A 6,461-nucleotide genomic window follows, 5' to 3' on the forward strand; every position below is an offset into this window, starting at 1 on the left:
GATTTTCATAAAGAATATATAAAGACCTAAAAATAAATAAGAAAAGCACACTCAGTGCAATGAGAGATTGGGCAGAAAGCATTAATAAGCATTTTGACAAAGAGGAAACACATCCATGTATGGAGAGATCGTTAACAATTATTTATCAAAGATACGCAAAGATGAGATCCTATTCCCCCAGCTCTTGACAGAGTCTTGAAAAGTCTGATGATGCCAAGTGTTGGGGAAATGACGGCCAGTGTCTTCTTAGAGGCTTAATTTCCTATCAAGAGATTAGCGTCAGAGAATGCTTGCACTTGGAAGGATCTGAGAAGGCACTGGGTCCAGTGGCCTCACCTGTGAGCTCTGATGCCCCCTTGGTGTGGAGGGGTGAGTGGGAAATCCCATGAGTATGCCTAATGCTGACCAAAGCAGCCCACTCCAGCCTGATAGCAAGAGCTTCCTGGGTCATCAACAGAAAGGAGAGTCCTGCGGCTAGAACGTTCGAAAGCTCGTGTACAAAAGCACCCTCCCTGCACGGACGAGCAAACACAGACCCACACTGAGCGGAGCCACGAGCAGGCAGGGCAGCCACGGGGACTGGTACTGCCCGGCCGGCCTCCCGCCGCTGCCCAGGCAGTCCTGCCTGCTTCCCGGGATGAGTCCAGGAAGGGAGCGAACAACATTCCTGGGTACTTGCACAGCCCCTGAAATGCTGGAGTGTGAGCCCTGTGTCCTCAACAAACATAAACAGAACGCACTGCTTGCTCCACACGTAAACAGGGTGCTGGTGGTTCGGTCGCCGAGTCGTGTCCGACTCTTGAGACGCCGTGGACTTCAGCCCCGCCAGGCTTCTCTGTCCACAGGATTTCCCACCAAGAATACCGGAGTGAGCTGCCACTTCCTTCTCCAGGGGATCTTCCCAACCCAGGGATCGAACCTGGGTCTCCTGCATTGCAGGCAGACTCTTTACCGACTGAGCCACCAGGGAAGCTCCACACATAACCATATTTCTAACAATTTACCTTAAAGTGGAATCTGAAAGATAATAGCATTTTCCTGTTGTACCACAAGACCACAAAAATGATCTCAAGATAAAGATTAGAGTCTCATCTTCAAAATTAGTTAAGAGGAACCCATGCTTTGAGGTCAAACCGGGATGCCAGCAAGTCAAGCACTTGAGAGAACGGCGATTTGGAGTGGACGAGATGGTCTCCAGTTGGCAAGCTGTTCGTCAAGTACAGACACTCCCACGCGGAGCACAGGGTCTCAGAGACGCTGCGGGCTCCACCCTTCCTGACACAGGGCGATGCAAGAGCGGGCGGTTCTGTGTCTGGGCAGCCGGCCCTTTCCTCCCAGACAGAGGCTCCTGGATTTGTGGAGGGACCATCTTCATGGAGCATAGACGGTGGGACGAGAGAGCGGGGAGGAGACAGCTGTGGAACACTGGACAAAGAACTGTGTCCTTCGAGGAAACTGCTCAGCCAGAGGACGCTTCTAACTCTCAGACGAGGTTTAGGCGGTGATTCCACGTCAGCTCTCTGGCCTCCGTATTCCGTAAAAGTGAATATGGTCCCTGCCCCCAACCCCACATCCTCTACCTGCCTTCCGCCTGTGGGAAACTTTAGTCAAAGAATAAGTTTAATCAGAGAAAGGAGAAATGTGGAAACAGGAAAGCAAAGTAGACCAAATAATGATAATGTAGTCATCACGCATAGTCAAGGACTTTTAGTTCTTTCTCAAGGGCTGTAGATACCATTCTGAGCCACCTCCTGTGAGCTCTTACAGACACGGAAACCCCAGGTAGAAGTGAAGTGCTGGATGGGCAGACTGTACCCAGCACTTGAGCCGCCACAGTTCTGAGAACTGACGGCAAAGAAATGGGAACAACTGCACCCGGGACTGAACACTGCCCGCACCGCAGACAACGCAGATGACGCTAGTCCGGCCGCTGACGCACCGCAGACAACGCAGATGACGCTAGTCCGGCCACTGATAACCAGCTTTGGAGATGACTGTGGGAGATGACGGCGCTCTTTCTGCATGTAACCTTCCCCCGACTCTGTCTGTAAAGGCTCTCATCCCCAGCTGGTCCGGGGGCCCAGGGTGCGGGATCAGCCTTTGGACGGGTGTCCGCCACCTTCCCCACCACTTGCCAGCATCTGGAATAAAGCCAAGTTTCCTTTCCACCCGCCTAGCTTTTGAGTGCCAAGCAGCTGGACCCACCACCTCTCCTTTCGGTAACAAAAGGGTGTTTAATAAAGTTTATAAAGTCAGGGCTCTAAGTATTTTGCCTCCCAAAAAAATGCTGTTTGTAAAAATAGGAAAAAAAAAAAGCCTTCAATAAACAGTCTTTTAAAAAATGTCAGCTCTCTAAACACTGGGGGATAAGATCTCCAGGGCACCATGGAACAAATGGTCTTAAATGAACAGAGGAGATTCCCCACCCCCCACCCCCAGCATGTTCTGAGGTGCTTCTGGGGGCCCGCCCAGGCTCGCGCTCTGGCAAGGACCGGCCTGTTTCAGCCACTGTTGTGAATCAAGTACGTGGTTGTTAGGAAACAACTTTGTGCTCTGAAAGCACTTGTTTTCTTGTGTTTTTCCCCTAGTTTTACCTTCACGCGGGAAGAAGATATTCCTACAATGGTGCCAGACTGGCCCACCTCACATCTTAAGAGATCATGGTTGGTCTTTTGTGATCCAACACTACAATTACTGACCGTTTTAGAGATAAATACCTGTGTCCTTTTTGCCTTTTTTATGGGTGTGTGAGACAGAAAGGAAGATGGAGACAGGGAGACAGACACACAGAGACAGTCACGGAGAGACCAAGAGACAGACGCGGGGCGACGGAGACACAGAATAGGAGAGAGACGGTCGCTGACGATTCCCACCCCCTCGGTGGCCAGGGAGGAAGACTCCCCTCTGAACTGAAAACCCATCTCGCCCTTGCCTGCTGCTCCCTTCCACCGTCTCTCAGGAGAAGCAGGGAACGCTATCCGAGTAAGACTGGCAGCTTCTCACTCTGCTTCTTCCCCTGCAAGGCACCGTCCGGCTGCCACTTCCTCTGCAGCTGTCCGTCCATCCGCCCACTTCTCTGTTCACCCTTGAGCGGTTTGCCGGCCCTGCCCGCTGGCAGAGGGACTGCGCTGGGAGGGCGCGCCAGGATCGCACACGCGCCGTCCGGCCCCTCGGCAAGCTCGGAGCCCGACGGGGCGGGCTGCCCGCAGCGTGAGAGGGCGCAGACGCGGTCCTGGGGAAGGGGGCCGGGCATGGAGCCAGTCTGCTCTTCGTGGAATCTGAGGTAGGTTCAGCTCACTTTGCCCTAGAGAGTGAGAGAGAACTGTGAACCGTGCTTGTGCTGAACACATCTTCACGTCCACTGTATCAACCGTGCCAGGATGCACGGACCTGAGAGTCCTCTCTCAAACTCAGCTGTTCGGATAGACAGGCAGCAGTTACAATAGTTCACTAGCTCGGAAGTAAGAAATCAATAATAATCGCTAATATTCATGTGGATTTTAAGGAAAAGACCAAAGCTGCATGAATGGAATGAGCACTGGATATGTGGGTTTCATCTGCATGATCATTTATTTGACTGTCCTTGAAAGAGTCATTTAACCCCTATTTGAATACGTACATGCGGTAAATGTCTATAATTATACTTTATCTGCATTCCCAATGAATTATTTTGAAGATCAACATGGGACAAAAGTGGTAAGAACACTTTAGAAAGTAAGGAATGATACTAACACAATGTAGGAAGGATTAATGCTAGGGGTAATGCTAATAATAACACCCGTGGGAAAAGCAGATTCGGGCTCAAGTTTGAATGGACGCAAGAGTGGTGCTTCAGAGTGAAATGCGCAGATAAATCCGATCCTCCGGTGGCCTTCCGATTTACGCCGCGGAAATAAAAACGTTAATATGTAGTAAAACCTCACAAATCCTGGCTAATTGGGGGAAAGCCAATTTGAATTTCTGAAAGGTTTTAAAAGAAGTGTAGTTCTATTTCTTTAAAATGTATATAGTCATAGGAGCCAGTGGTTAGTTAAAGTGTTGTGAGGTCTCCACTCATAATGAGGGTAGGATAATGTTTAACCATCACTGACTCACTACTTCAATCAAGTATCTACGCAGAGCTGTGTGCGGAGTTACAGGCAGCCCTGGGCATAAACACAGAAACAGGGGACTGGCCTGTCCTCAGCAAGTTCTCTGTCCACTGGGGGATGCTGACAAGCGAAAGGGGCGTCACCAACAGATCACAGACGCTGCTGTGACCCAGGGACCACAGGCTGCTGCGGGCTCACCCTGGAAGGACATATTTCTCAGTTCTGGACGGGGGAGACTTCCCATATTAACACCTACCGGGTAAGCTGGGATAGGCTGAAAAAGAGGGTGGAGAAGGTGATGGAACTTTGTTCTAATGCAAGTCAGGCGGACCATGAAAGATTTGTAAGTACGGATCCTAGATCAGAGAATTTGCATCATCTGAAGTTTGTTCTGGCTGAAATGTGAAGAACTGATGAGGGACATGACTCTGGAGGAAGGCAGGCTAGCTCGGAGGCGTGGGGTCGCAGCTCGGGCGGGGAGGAGGGACAGTCACAGGGAGCAGGAGGAAGGTGATCTCTGCTTGGTTTGGCTTAAGTGCAGATTTCAGCATCGGGGCTTCCGGCCCCATCATCAGATGCTGCCCTCCTCAGCACACTTCGCGTCAGCTCCCCTGGAAGATTCTCACAGTTTCCCAAGGGACACATCCTGTGAAATCCACGCGTGGCGGCACCCGGGACAGCCCTGGGCGGTCCCCCTCTCTGCCCTCCACCGTGAAGGCTCCTCTCTCGGGCGGCCGCCTTGGCCGACCTTCTCACCCTCCCTGGGCAGCACCTGCCCTCAGAGTCTTGCGCCATCTCTGCGCGGACAGTTCTCAAGTGTGCCCTGAGCATGTGAGTGGATTTCAAGTTTGTGGGTCCACAGATCTGAAATTACCCACCCGGGGGGTGTCTCCTAGGTCCCCAGACTCGCCACATGCCAGCCGAGCTAAGGTAAGGCCCTGCCGGTCCCCGAGGGTCCTCCTCCGGCAGAGGACTCCCCTCACCCCACCAAAGGCATCAGAGACAGACTCTCTGCTCCTTCTGGCTCTTGCTGTGACTGAGACCTCCCCAGACCACCCCCTCTTCTGTGGTCCTCTCGCTCCTGCCTGAGTCCAGGGCCCGCCCCCCTCCATAGGGGAGCAGAGACCCCCACGCTGCTCGCTGCCCTTGTGTGTCACCCTCCCCATGCACGGCTCCACAAAGTGTCTCAGTGACCACCCACTTCCCCCACCTTTAAACGCCCTCCCTGGCTCCCCTGACCACAAACACCAACCGGCCCTGCTCCGCGGCCACCCCAGCCCCTCTGCAGGCCCAGGAGCCCCTTTTCAGCCTCTCCCTCCAGCCTCTGTGACCCGGGCCACACATCTCAGCGATTCTCACCCGCACACGGCCACGTGGTTATGCATCCTTCTTCCTAACTTGTCCTCCAGCCTGAGAGGAGGGGTCACCCTGTTTCCAGAAAAGCCTCCCTTCACGCCTTCCCGGTCCCCGTGGGCCGAGGCAGGGCTCCCCCCTCTCCTGCAGCTCTGACCCCCTGACCTCTGACCTCCTCCCCACAACCTCCACCGGAATCCCTCGTCTCGCCAACAAGTGTCTTAAGGTCTGGACACTGTGGTAGCTTTACATGCTCCAAGCAAGGCCCAGGCTAATGAAAAGAAATTACTCAGTGAATGTTGATGAAACTATACTGTTTAAAAAACTCCAGAGCAATAGAAATAGAATAAACCAATTTTATAACCATTTCACTTATCTTGTGGGTGATTGAGAAACTATAAATCAAGGTAGAAATCTCTCTCTCCTACTTCTGTAACCTGGGTCAGTTAACAATCCTTGCTCTTAAGCAATTTTTTATTTTTAAAACATGCCAACTGTTTTATTTTTAGCTTCACACAAAAGTTATATTCTTTCCTTTGAATTGTGCTATTCAGCCTCAGTCAATAGAAATAACAAACACTCCACTGAGTTTTCCTATCAGCTGGCCTGAGACTCATGGCCACTGCGAGTCTGAGTTTATTGCAATACATGTGGGCCATGCTAGCACCTTCGGTAAATACAGTGAGAGGTGACGTCTGTGCTGCAGAGAAATCCAGAAACAAAGATGCCCGCCCTCCTGGGAATGAGAGTTTCAGTCAAGGCTGGAGAAACCCACAGGGTGGGTGGGGCATGGTTAGAAGTAAAGGAGGAATCAGTTACTGGTCATTTAAAAGGAATGTGTAGACGTGCGGAAACAGGCAGAAGTGCAGGCGTGCCCCTGAGGAGCCAGTGCTGAGACAGCTGAGGTGGTGTCCAGAAGAACAGAAAAGGCTGTTAGAAGGAGAAGACACTCTCAGTGATTGAGATGAAAAGTCAGCCTGATAGATTCCGCTCTTGTGCAGGAGGCCACAGAATGCA

The 6,461-nt window shown here is 51.9% G+C and overlaps 1 non-coding gene across 1 annotated transcript; it reads right to left on the reverse strand.

Moving 5' to 3' along the window:
• Positions 1-898: 898 nt before the first annotated feature.
• Positions 899-970, reverse strand: TRNAC-GCA. Its single transcript has one exon. It is a non-coding gene; the product is annotated as a tRNA-Cys (tRNA).
• Between the last annotated feature and the right edge of the window lie 5,491 nt (positions 971-6,461).

This window comes from Bison bison, unplaced genomic scaffold, assembly GCF_000754665.1.
Source record: "Bison bison bison isolate TAMUID 2011002044 unplaced genomic scaffold, Bison_UMD1.0 scf7180017864266, whole genome shotgun sequence".
Taxonomy (NCBI): domain Eukaryota; kingdom Metazoa; phylum Chordata; class Mammalia; order Artiodactyla; family Bovidae; genus Bison; species Bison bison.